The sequence below is a fragment of the Somniosus microcephalus genome, chromosome 5, assembly GCF_052327205.1.
Source record: "Somniosus microcephalus isolate GS21.2 chromosome 5, FLI_Smic_1.0, whole genome shotgun sequence".
Classification (NCBI taxonomy): Eukaryota; Metazoa; Chordata; class Chondrichthyes; order Squaliformes; family Somniosidae; genus Somniosus; species Somniosus microcephalus.
The window spans coordinates 71,131,517-71,144,756 of NC_140991.1; the positions used below are offsets into that span (position 1 = coordinate 71,131,517).

The 13,240-nt window shown below is 47.9% G+C and overlaps 1 protein-coding gene across 2 annotated transcripts in view; it reads left to right on the forward strand.

The window, feature by feature from the left end:
• The window catches only part of c5h10orf67 (chromosome 5 C10orf67 homolog), a 419,952-nt gene that overhangs the window by 326,739 nt on the left and 79,973 nt on the right, over nucleotides 1-13,240 (forward strand). The window lies entirely within an intron of this gene.

Genomic DNA, 13,240 nt, shown 5'->3' on the forward strand with positions numbered 1-13,240 from the left:
GACCAAGGGCTTTCTCAGAAAGAGTAAGAATTATCAGAGGGAGATGTAGTGTATGTGCTTTAAGTCAGAACTACCTTTTACAGCTCCTGTATACTGTAGTACCGGCAGTAACCACACCGGTATATAAGCTGTGCGCATGCCTCTGTATCCCAGTCTAGAAATTACCCTCCTCCAGTAAAGACCTGTTATTTGTTTATGTACAGCATCCGTGTAATTATTTATCCACTGAACCACGGATCTAACAGTGGCGACAAGTGTTGATGCGAATCTACCTGCAACATAAAAAAAAAATAGTCGAGTCCAGGAACACGGGCGTCGACCGCGAGCAACCGCCCAGCAGTCAGGCAGAGATCCAACTTCGCTGGGGAGGCTGTGGAGAGCCGGGCTTGGTTCCCCAGCCACAACGAACAGTAAGAGACCGACGACAGGTCCAGAGCAGACCCTTCCCGAGCAGTGGCGGCTGCAGCCGACCGACGGCAGAGAGAGAGAGCCGGGCAGCGTCGACGGGGTAAGAAAGAGGGTGAAGAGAGCAGGGCGCAGCCGGGGGTTGATCACCGAGCGGCGTCGAGGAAAAATACTGCAAACCGGAGAGAGAGAGGGTAAGAAACAGCCGGGTTCTAGACTGAGCGGTGTCGACAAATATCAAAAGAACGCGCAGAGCACAGCCAGGGATCACGGGCTGATCAGGGTCCGTGGGGCGAAGCAAGGGGAGACGCCATTGAGCCGCGGAGAAGCAGGGAGAGCGCGGGAGGCGCCATTGAGCCGCAGAGAAGCAGGGAGAGCGCGGGAGGCGCCATTGAGCCGCGGAGAAGAAGGAAGAGCACGGGTGATGCCATTTTGCGAAGCCGCAGCGGAGAAGACGGGCGGGCACGGGAAGGAAGGAAAGCGCGGGAGACGCCATTTTGTGCCAGCGGAGAAGAAGGGGAAGCGCGGGAGGCGCCATTGGGGATAGTTAATGCACAACCAAGGATGCCGAAGAGTGGCAGTATCTCTACATTCGACAATGAAGTCAAAGATTGGGCGACATATGTGGAACGTATTGAGGTGTACTGCAGGGCGAATGAAGTGCCAGATGTTAATAAAGCACTGGTTCTGTTAAATTCCATGGGTGCAAAAACTTATGGGTTACTGCGAAATCTAATAACCCCAGAGAAGCCGGTAAACAAGAATTTTGAAAGCATAGTAAAAATCCTACAGGACCACTTAAACCCCACACCGCTGCTGATAGCAGAACGGTTTAAGTTCCATAAAAGGAACCAACACAAAGACGAAAGCAATGCTGAGTACCTAACAGAACTGCGCAAGCTATCGAAACACTGCCAGTTTGGAGCGGGACTAGCAGACACGTTAAGGGACAAGTTTGTGTGTGGGCTACAAAGTGAAGGAACCCAGAAACGGCTTCTATCAGAAAAGGACCTTACGCTGGACAAAGCTTTCAATATGGCAGTATCACACGAAGCAGCCGCAGGGGGCGCTGCAGAGATACAACGGAGACCGCAAGAATACAGCACCAACGAAATGACCTATGGAACAGGGAAGTGCTATCGCTGCGGCAGAACAACACATGACCAGAAAGATTGTTGGTTCAAGGACCAAGTGTGCAGACAGTGTGGGAAAGCAGGACACATAGCAAGAGTCTGCAGGTCTGGGAAGAAAACCAACAGTAAGAAATCTCCACAGGAGAAGTACAAAAAGGTACACCAGGTGATGGACAGTGGTTCCGACGAACAGAAAAGTGACACAGACTCTGGAAGCAAGGAGCTGGGTTGTCTGAAACTACATAATGTAACCGAAATGGAGGATCACCAGACTATCTGGGTTACACTCAAGATAGACGGAGTCCAAGTGGAAATGGAATTGGACACAGGGTCAGCTCTAACAGTCATAAATCAAAGAGACTACAAGCGGCTATTTTCACACATACCCTTGAAAGCTACAGAGATTGTCTTGAAGATGTATACGGGGCAAAAAGTCTACCCCAAAGGAAAAATAAGGGTGAAAGTGACATATAAAGGTCAGGAAATACCTAAAATGGATATATATGTATTGCCAAATGGAGGACCACCACTGCTAGGACGTGAATGGATCTGGAAGATACATTTAGATTGGCATTCCATACAGGCACTGAAGGTGGACGCCAAAAAGGATGACGACGTCACACCTGGACGACTGTCAAAAATGCTAACTGACGCAAAAGAAGTGTTCCAGGAGGGACTAGGAACACTAAAAGGAATAACAGCAACAATTAAAATAGAGGATAATGCAAGCCCAAAGTTTCTGAAGGCCAGACCAGCAGCACCTATATTTCCTAAGGAGGCTGAAGGGATGTAACCTGTCACCCCTGATCCTCTCTAACTTTTACCGCTGCACAATAGAGAGCATCCTGACGAACTGTATCACAGTATGGTATGGCAGCTGTAGCTACTATGACCGGAAAGCCCTGCAGCGGGTAGTCAAAACTGCCCAACGCATTACCGGCACCCGGCTACCGACCATAGAGCACATATACCAGAAACGCTGTTTACGGAGGTCACGGACCATCATCAAAGACCCAGCCACAGTCTGTTCGCCCTCCTGCCATCTGGGAGACGCTACAGATGCATTCGCACCCATACGACCAGATTTAGGAACAGCTTCTTTCCCAGGGCTGTCATCCTACTGAACTCCACAAATAAACTCTAAAGCCTGCACATCTGTCAATGCACTTTATTATGGTTATGTTTATGTTAAAGTATTACAAGCCAAATGTATGTTGAATGTTTAAATGTCTTAATCTAAACGTAAACTCTCGGGAGCCGCAAGCCTACATTTCGTTGTACTGCACCTGTGCACTAACAATGACAATCAAGTTGATTATTATTATTATTATTATTATGCGATCAGACCAGCGGTTCAAGCAGAGCTGGAAGGGTTGGAACATTCAGGAGTACTGTCCAAAGTGGACTGGAGCGAGTGGGTTACACTCCTGTAATGAAGAGGTCGTTGAGTAATACGCCTGGGGAACCAAAGAAGGTCCGCATCTGTGGGGATTTTAAGGTGACAGTGAACCCAGTCCTTCACACAGTGCAATATCCGCTTCCACGAATTGAGGATATTTTCGCCTCGCTATCTGGTGGTAAACACTTCACCAAAATTGATCTAGCCCAGGCGTACTTGCAAATGGAGGTAGAAGAAGCTTCGAAACATTACCTTACGATCAACACCCATAAAGGTCTCTATCAATACAACCGGTTGGTGTTTGGAGTAGCCTCAGCTCCGGCTATCTGGCAAAGGGCAATGGATCAGGTCCAGCAAGGGATTCCAGGGACCCAGTGTTATTTGGACGACATCTTGGTCACGGGCGAAAATGACGGTGATCACCTCGCTAACTTGGAGAAGGTGCTCGCCAGATTAATGGAATATGGGCTACGAGCTAATCGCCACAAGTGCGAGTTTTTCCAGAAACAGATCTCGTATTGCGGCCACGTCATCGATGAAGAGGGGTTACATAAGTCCCCTGACAAGATTGAGGCAGTAGTCAAGGCTCCAGCACCGGAAAATGTGTCACAACTGAGGTCGTTCCTCGGGCTGGTAAACTATTACCACAAGTTCTTACCAAATTTGTCTACGGTATTACACCCACTGAACGCCCTACTGCAAACAGGGGTACCATGGAAGTGGGATGACGGACGTAGACGAGCTTTCCAGAAGTGTAAAGAATTGATCACATCAAAAGAGGTGTTGGCCCATTTCAACCCAGCACTACCAATTCGTTTGGCATGTGATGCATCACCCTACGGCATTGGAGCGGTGCTGTTGCACAAATTCCCAGACGGGTTGGAGAGGCCAGTAGCCTTTGCGTCTCGGTCACTAACCTCAGCCAAGCGCAACTACGCCCAGATTGACAGGGAGGCCCTCAGCCTAGTATGGGGAGTAAAAAAATCCAACCATTATCTGCGTGGGCAGAAGTTCACCTTGCTGACTGACCACCAACCACTTGTCTCCATCTTTAATCCTAAGAAGGGCGTGCCAGTAATGACTGCACAGCGGTTACAAAGATGGTCCCTGTTTCTAGGGGCGAATCAATATGAAATAGAATATAAAGGCACGAAACAGCATGGGAACGCTGATGGGCTATCGCGCCTGCCACTGCCTACGGTGGAGGAAGCACCAGCAGTGGACCCTATCGAGATATTTTATTCGTCGATAATTGAACGATTGCCAGTAACAAACGCGGATATAGAGAAGGAGACCCGCAATGATCCGACGCTGTCACGGGTATATGAATTGACGGTGAGGGGATGGCCAACACATGGCAACTCACTGTTGCCAGCATTCTCATCCAGAAGAGAACAGCTGTCAGTATGCCAGGGGACAGTGATGTGTGGATCCAGAGTGGTGATTCCACCCAAGCTAAGGGAGAGAGTGCTAAAGGAGCTACATGAAGGTCATCTGGGGGGAGTGAAAATGAAAAGCCTTGCTAGGGCTTATGTGTGGTGGCCGGGAATCGATCAACAAATCGAAGACCTAACTAAGAGCTGCTTAGGATGCCAGAAGGTCCAAAAAGCACCACCACATGCCCCTCTACACCCATGGGAGTGGCCCTCCTCTCCATGGCAACGGGTGCACATTGATTTCGCTGGTCCATTCATGGACTCAATGTTCTTAATAGCAGTGGATGCTCATTCAAAGTGGCCTGAGGTGATAAAGATGTCTTCAACCACTACAGAGAAAATGATTGCAGTCCTACGGACCATATTTGCCAGAAACGGTTTGCCAGAGCAGATCTGCTCTGATAATGGACCACAGTTTGTGGCCGACGAGTTCCAAAAATTCATGAAAAGGAATGGGGTAAGGCATTACACATCCTCCCCGTATCATCCAGCCACCAATGGATTGGCTGAGAGGTTCGTACAAACCTTTAAGAAGGCGATAAAGGCCATGTGCGACGAGGAAATTCCACTACAGCATAAGATGGACAATTTCTTATTAGCCTACCGAAACACGACACATGCAGTTACCAACCAGACCCCGGCCATGATGTTCTTTATCCGAAGGTTGAGATCTCATCTGGACTTGCTCAGACCAAATGTGCGAAGAAATGTTGAGGACAAACAATTCCAGCACATCAACGAGAAGCCGACAAGGAGCTTCAATGTAGGGCAACCAGTCTTGGCCCGTGACTATCGAACAGAGAAGTGGCAACCCGGAACGATATGTACAAGGCAGGGGCCATTAATGTACACAGTGGATGTCGGGGAGAACATTGTGAGACGCCACGTCGATCAGATCTTAGCGTCACAGGAAGGCGTCAACCCCATGTCTCGAGTGCCTGGGGATGAACCCGAAATACCGGTAGCATCTACTTCAGACCCAGTAGCAGTGGAACCCGATGAACTACCCGATGAAAAGGGGTCAGAATCGCCTCTGCACCAAGAATAAGAACCTCCGGAAAGGCGCTATCCCGAAAGGGTCAGGAAGCCGCCCCAAAGACTGAATCTATCAATGGACTTTGGTTATTGAATGTACATGTAAAAATGTAATTGTTATTTGAATATTAAGGGGGGTATTATTAATCTAAAAAGGGAGGAATTGTAGTGTATGTGCTTTAAGTCAGAACTACTTTTTACAGCTCCTGTATACTGTAGTACCGGCAGTAACCACACCGGTATATAAGCTGTGCGCATGCCTCTGTACCCCAGTCTAGAAATTACCCTCCTCCAGTAAAGACCTGTTATTTGTTTATGTACAGCATCCGTGTAATTATTTATCCACTGAACCACGGATCTAACAGGAGAGGTACTCCAAACCAGTCAACAGGCTTCCTTGTGGCAGAGAAGCACCTTTGGCAAAGATGTGGAAACAGTTACCCACATTCTTGAACATGTATAATTTCAACATGAGTTCAATTTTCAATTCTATTGCCCAGAAATTCGTGTTTGCCACGAAAGTTGCTGTTGTCACTGGCAACTGGAGTTAACGGCCGCTCAAAATGGCTGCAATGCTTAGGAGAATAAATTCGGCTGGGGGGCTGGAGATTGGTGGTGCAGCACTAACTTTCTGAGCAACGCCCTCCTGGTGGCGTTAGTAGAGACCTCCGGGGTGAAGTTCCCGCCCTGAAGTGGAGTTTGAGCTTCGCACAGCCTCTGGGAGCGAGGCTGTGGAGCTCACAAGGAATTGCGGGCAATTAAAAGGGCTATGAATTAAAGGGGCAATGCACTCAGAACTAATACAAATTAAAATACAGTGAAAAATGCAGTTTTCAGCCCTTAGTGCCTTTCAAAAAAAAATTAATATTAAAAAGAAGTCCCAAATGTGATTATTCAGCTCTTAAAGCTGAATTCTCTTCCGAACCTCAAAAAATGGGAAAACTGCTTCAGCACTAACACAAATGGCTCAGCAAGCCATGGAAGGGGCACCCAGGGTCTCACACGCTGCACTCCAGCTTTGTGCAGCGGGTCAACACTGCAAGACAGGTCCTCTACCAACAGGAGCCAGGAGGTCCTCCATAAAGAAAGATGTGGGACTACATCACTGAGACCATCGTTACCAGCATCAGCTGGCTCCAGTGCCCAAAGAAGCTTCATGACCTCAGACCACTGGTTAAGGTCAGTGAATGCATCTTCAAAAGCCATCTCCTACCGCTGCACCACTAGCCGCACACAGTGCTCAATGCACGACCCCCACCCCCAATTACTCACCTACCAACAATCTGCACCAATCACGAGGCACATCTCCCATTCCTAGCCTCACCTCACCCCCTTGGAGGAGACAGTGCAGGCCATTCTTGGCAGGGACATGGCTGAGCCCTTGGCCAGCGGCAGGGCTGAAAGGATAAAAGATGCTGATATCCTCATACATTATTCTCCTTCTGGCATGCACCTCTTGCTTTCCCGTCCTCCTGTCACCACAACTCCACCCTTGTGCCTTCATCATTTCACACACCCAAGAAATGCAGTCTGCCCAACCAGTGGTTGACCAAGAAGAGGGAGAGAAGAGTGAAGAAGGAGAAGAAGAAGAAACACTGTCACTTAATTTGACACTCCCAGCCACCAGCCCCTCAAGGTCGACTGCGTGACATCAGTAGGATAGGCAAAGGCACACACAAGACAGTCACTAAGAGAATGCATACGGGTGATGAATTGATTTCTTGATGACATATTGGATGGATAGATGTATAAAGTTGGATTGGAAGGTTTGCCTTGTGGTGGCTTTTATTTCCACATTGTGGCCAAGAGGACACTGTGATGATCAGTAATAGATGGAAGGTAAGGTGTGGGACAAATGTGGAAAGGGGAATTGGGGTTGTGGTCACTGGTACCGCAGACAGATGATTCCATCCTGGATATCCTGGTCAGAAAGTGGCTGTCTGGGTTGCATCCTTCCTTCTGCTGTCTCCTCTTCAGCCGCTTCCTCCTCTTCAGCTTCTTCCTCTTCTGTGTCTTCCTCTTCCCTCTGCGAGTGGATGCTGTAAATCTGAAATGACAGCAAAAAATGCTGGAAATACTCAGCTGGTCAGGCAGCATCTCAACCTGAGATGTGAACTCTGTTTCTCTCTCCATGGATGTTACCTGACCTGCTGAGTATTTGCAGCATTTTCTGTCTTCTCCGAGGCCTTCCTTTACTATCCAAGGCCTTGCAAGCATCCAGCAGCACTCCCTTCACACTTAAGAAACTTTCACCATCTATTGGAGCAAGCCACTACTTCAATAAAATCAAAAAAGCCAGTACAAAAGCTTAAATCCAAACTTACCTGAATGATGTGTATGTCCCTTTAATAGGTGCTGACATCGCCATTGTCAGCCTGCTTACATGCCAGGTTTAGCGCTAGGGTCAAAGTTCGGAGTGGTGACATTAAGTCAGTGTTGCATGCTGATTTACATCACCGCGCAGCCATTTTTTTCCAGGGGGCTGCCAGTTACCGGCAGCGCAAACAGAGGGAAGAAAATGGCGACCGCGGCGGGACCCGCCACCAGCTGGTGAAAGAGTGGCGGCCACCATTTTTTCGCCATTTCATGGCACTACAGAGTGGTGGTAAGTAGACGAATTTCTAGCCCTAAAGCTCTTTATCAAGATCAGCTATATAAGAAAGAACAGGATAATCCAGATTCATATAGGACCTTGGATTTAAAGTAGGGTATAGTGGGGCAGTGATTTAACATCTCAAACAGTGAATCTTTTCCAGTTTATTTTAGGAAAGAGTGCCATGAGGTCCTCAATATCAGCTATATATCCTTCATAGCACATCTAAGCCTAAAAGTATCTTATGCATGAGGATTTAACAGTTTTTATAGTGCACATAGTAAGGCTGATAATTGTTGGTTTGATTTGTTTAAATTTAAAGCTTTTCATTTTCAAGGAAACAGATATAAAGATATGGAAAGAATATCATGAGACGCATTGACACTTCATGAAATCCTGTGTTTTGCAGACCCAGCACTAAGCGGCGGGTCATGCAATTATGCTAGTTAAGAGGGTGTTTAAAACAATTTAATCACCATTTTACCAGGTACAAAGCATTTTCCCAAGTTTTCCACGAGGTTCCCGTCACTCGGGGATCACGCCAGGTAAGTATGTCGGGTTCTGACAGATTATTTCTGTCATCTCAACCTCACCTGCTATCTATTCCATCAGCATCAGTGCTCTTGAAAAAAGTCTCACCTTGGTCCTCAGAATCCCAACACGATCAGCCCCAAGAGGAATTCCTAGAGTGTATACGGGATGGTTTCCTGGACCAATATGTCGAGGAACCAACTAGAAATCAAGCCATCTTAGACTGGGTATTATGTAATGAGAAAGGATTAATTAGCAATCTTGTTGTGCGAGGCCCCTTGGGGAGGAGCGATCATAATATGATAGAATTCTTCATTAAGATGGAGAGTGAAGTAGTTGATTCAGAGACTTGGGTACTGAATTTAAATAAAGGAAACTATGATGGTATGAGGCACGAGCTGGCTAGGATGGATTGGGGAATGTTACTTAAAGGGTTGACGGTGAATAGGCAATGGCAAACATTTAAAGATCGCATGGCTGAATTACAGAATTTGTTCATCCCTGATTGGCATAAAAATAAAACAAAAACGGTGGCACAACCGTGGCTAACAAGGGAAATTAGGGATAGCATAAGATCCAAGGACAGGACATAAAAATTGGCCAGAAAAGGCAGCAAACCTGAGGATTGGGAGCAGTTTAAGATTCAGCAAAGGAGGACAAAGGGATTAATTAAGAGGGGGAAAATAGAGTATGAGAGTAAGCTTGCAGGGAACAAAAAACTGACTGTAAAAGCTTCTATAGATATGTGAAGAGAAAAAGATTGGTAAAGTCAAGCGTAGGTCCCTTGCAGTCAGAATCAGGGGAATTTATAATGGGGAACAAAAACATGGCAGACCAATTAAATACATACTTTGGTTCTGTCTTCACAAAGGAGGACACAAATAAACTCCCAGAGATGTCGGGGAACATAGGGTCTAATGAGAGGGAGAAACTGAATGAAATCAGTATTTGTAGGGAAATGGTGTTAGGGAAATTGATGGGATTGAAGGCCGATAAATCCCCAGGGCCTGATAATCTACATCCTAGGGTACTTAAGCAAGTGGCCCTAGAAATAGTAGATGCATTGCTGGTCATCTTCCAAAATTCTATAGACTCTGGAACAGTTCCCATGGATTGGAGGGTAGCTAATGTTACCCCACTATTTAAAAAAGGTGGTGGAGAAAAAATGGGGAATTATAGACTGGTAAGCCTGACATCAGTCGTGGGGAAAATGCTAGAGTCCATTATAAAAGATGTAATAGCAGAGCACTTGGATAACAGTGACAGGATCGGACAAAGTCAACATGGATTTACAAAAGGTAAATCATACTTGACTAATCTACTGGAATTTTTTGAGGATGTAACTGGTAGAATAGATAAGGGAGAACCAGTGGATGTGGTGTATTTGGGCTTTCAGAAGGCTTTCGATAAGGTCCCGCATAAGAGACTAGCACGCAAAGTTAAAGCACATGGGATTGGGGGTAAGGTACTAACTTGGATAGAAAACTGGTTGGCAGACAGGAAGCAAAGAGTTGGAATAAACGGGCCTTTTTCCGAGTGGGAGGCAATGACTAGTGGGGTACCGCAGGGATCAGTGCTAGGACCCGTTATTCACAATATATATTAATGATCTAGACGAGGGAACTAGATATAATATCTCCAAGTTTGCAGACGACTCAAAGCTGGGTGGGCGTGTGTGCTGTGAGGAGGATGCAGAGAAACTCCAGTACATTTTGGACAGGTTGGGCGATTGGGCAGATGCATGGCAGATGCAGTATAATGTGGATAAATGCGAGGTTATCCACTTTGGTGGCAAAAACAGGAAGGCAGATAATTATCTGAATGGCAATAGATTGGGAAAAGGGGAAGTGCAACAAGACCTGGGTGTCCTTGTGCACCAGTCGCTGAAGGTAAGCATGCAGGTGCAGCAGGCGGTTAAGAAGGCAAATGGTACGCTGGCCTTCATAGTGAGAGGATTCGAGTACAGGAGCAAGGATGTCTTGCTGCAGTTGTACAGGGCCTTAGTGAGACCACACCTTGAGTATTGTGTGCAGTTTTGGTCACCTTATCTGAGGAAGGATATTCTTGCCATGGAGGGAGTGCAGCGAAGATTCACCAGACTGATACCTGGGATGGCAGGAATGACATATGAAGAGAGATTGGGTCGATTAGGCTTATATTTGCTAGAGTTTAGAAGAATGAGAGGGGATCTCATTGAAACTTATAAAATTCTAACAGGACTAGACAGACTAGATGCAGGAAGGCTGTTCCCGATGGCGGGGGAGTCCAGAACCAGGGGTCACAGTCTAAGGATAAGGGGTAAACCATTTAGGACTGAGATGAGGAGGAATTTCTTCACCGAGAGTGGTGGACCTGTGGAATTCTCTACCACAGAAGACAGTTGAGGCCAATTCATTAAATATATTCAAGAAGGAGTTAGATATATTTCTTAAGGCTAAGGGGATCAAGGGATATTGAGAGAAAGCAGGGACAGGGTACTGAATTTGGATGATCAGCCATGATCGCATTGAATGGCAGAGCAGGCTCGAGGGGCCGAATGGCCTACTCCTGTTCCTATCTTCTATGTTTCTATGTAACACCAGCAGCACCGGGCACACCAGCAGCACCAACATCCACACCAACCTTCTCCGCAATCAACTGATGCTGCTCTGGACACAGGGCATCATCACCCATGCACATTGCTGCCCGTGACGCCAGCGATGGACTCACCATGTCCAGATTTGCTTCACTTAACACTGTACACCCTGGGTGCCACATGATGTACCAGGTTGTCACCACCCCACACCAGCACCATAAAGCATCCCCACAATGTCCAAGCCATTCCTTTCACACTCATCACCATTGGTGAGGGGGGCAGGGAACGTTATTTCTCACCATTCAGTGCAACTCACTAAGCCACTTCCAAAGGTGCACACAAATCTGTCCAAGAACGCAAAGGGCTAGAAAAAGGTTGCTTTGTGCCTCTCGTTAGAGCCCCCAGGGGGCGCAAATGTCCTAGCGCCCGGGTGCAGCGCCACTGACGTCTCCCGCGAAATTCAGCAGGAGGTAAATGGTGGTGGTAGCCGGTAGCGCCCTGCTCCGCTGCGCCAACGATGATGACGTCATCGCCGTGCGCAGTGCCTCATTTGCGCCCCAGCCGCAAACTTCCCTTGCGCCCCCTGACCTATTGCCTATGTGCAACAGGATCAGGGGGTGGTTTTGCAGCAGCGGTAGCGGGAGGTGGTGTAATTTAAAGGGCAGATGTCGGACGGCCATTTTTATTTTGGCCGACTGCCAGCAGCTGCCCCCTTTCATATTTGTATGCGGGGTGCCGGCCGTGATCGCTCAGCCCGGCACTCCTCTTCAGTGCCGGGCTGTTTCCACGGCACCCCGCTCCCCGGTGGTCCGGCAGGGCCCAGTAGCGCGCAGCGCTAGGCCCCTCCCCTTTAATCAGGGAGGAGGCATGCAATGATTTGGCGCTACTGCACGTAGCGCTGTGACATTGAGTAGCAGTGCCCCAAGCAGCAGGTGAAGCGCTTCCAGTAGCGCTCCACCTCCTTAGGGCGCTACATCTGAATTTACAGGGTAGGGATGCTAACTTTCTCAGGGTGCTAAAACTAGTGCCCCGGCGAGGTTAGCACCCCAAAATGGGCTATACCCAATTTTTCCCCCAAAGTGTTCAAAATAAAGATTTCAATGTTTCACAGAACATTACCAGAAACTTCACATGAACATTGGCTAAACCACCCAAGTGCCTACCCTTGTGTGCTGTTAGTTGGTATGCTTGCAGTCGGATGAGGGTGAATGTGAGAGGTGGCTAGTGAGATGGGGATGTGATAATGTAGATAGAGAGGAGTGGGTGGAGGTGCAAGGTAAGTTGGTGTGAGTAAAGATGTACAGGAGTAGGGTAGGGAAGACAGAGTGATGGGGATGTGATGAGTGGCACAGCAGGATGAGATTGAGTGTGGCTTGGCAGTAATGTTTCGTGATCTACTGAGATCATTGAAAGGTTTGCATCACTGCAGCCTGGTCCTCCTGATGACATCCCTGCTTGTGCCCTCCTGTGCAATGTGCAACCAGGCTGCGTTAGTCTCCTGGGAAGGTGTCTTGTGCCCATTGGAAGGGAAGAGAACCTCCCTGTGTGCTGTGACTCCCTCCATAAGCATATGAAGGGAGTCATGGGAGAGCCTGGGTGCAGCTGTGCACCTCTGTGCAATGCTTGTCAGTGTTTGCAGCACCTCAATGCTTCAGAACACTGACAGCACAACTGTCAATGTGGACATGGCCCCTTTAAGGAAACCGGCTGATGCCGCGTCATCAGATGACGTCATCAGACCCGCTTCCTTTTAGTTGGCTGGGAATCTCGCAGGGTGGGCTTAACAAGCCCCATCAAGGCAAAATCACTTGGAGGAGGCGGGATGAAGACAGGTGTGGAGTTTGAGGCCGCTGTCTGCTCCGGCCGCACCGGACCTGCCACGGCTGGTGAAATCACGGCCCAAGTGTGCACAGGGCTAATGCTGGAATTTAATCAGCTAAAACCACACAGCTTCCCACTGCTTGGATCGTGGCAGGCCTATTTCTCCAAGTTCCATTAATGAGCCACACTTGCTGGTCAATCATCAATGTTATTCTGAAATGTCTCAGACCAGCCTGGCTCAGATGTTGGATTACTAAGTCTACCACAGAGAGTTGACTTGGTTCTCAACTTCTATTGCCATGAGTATGATCT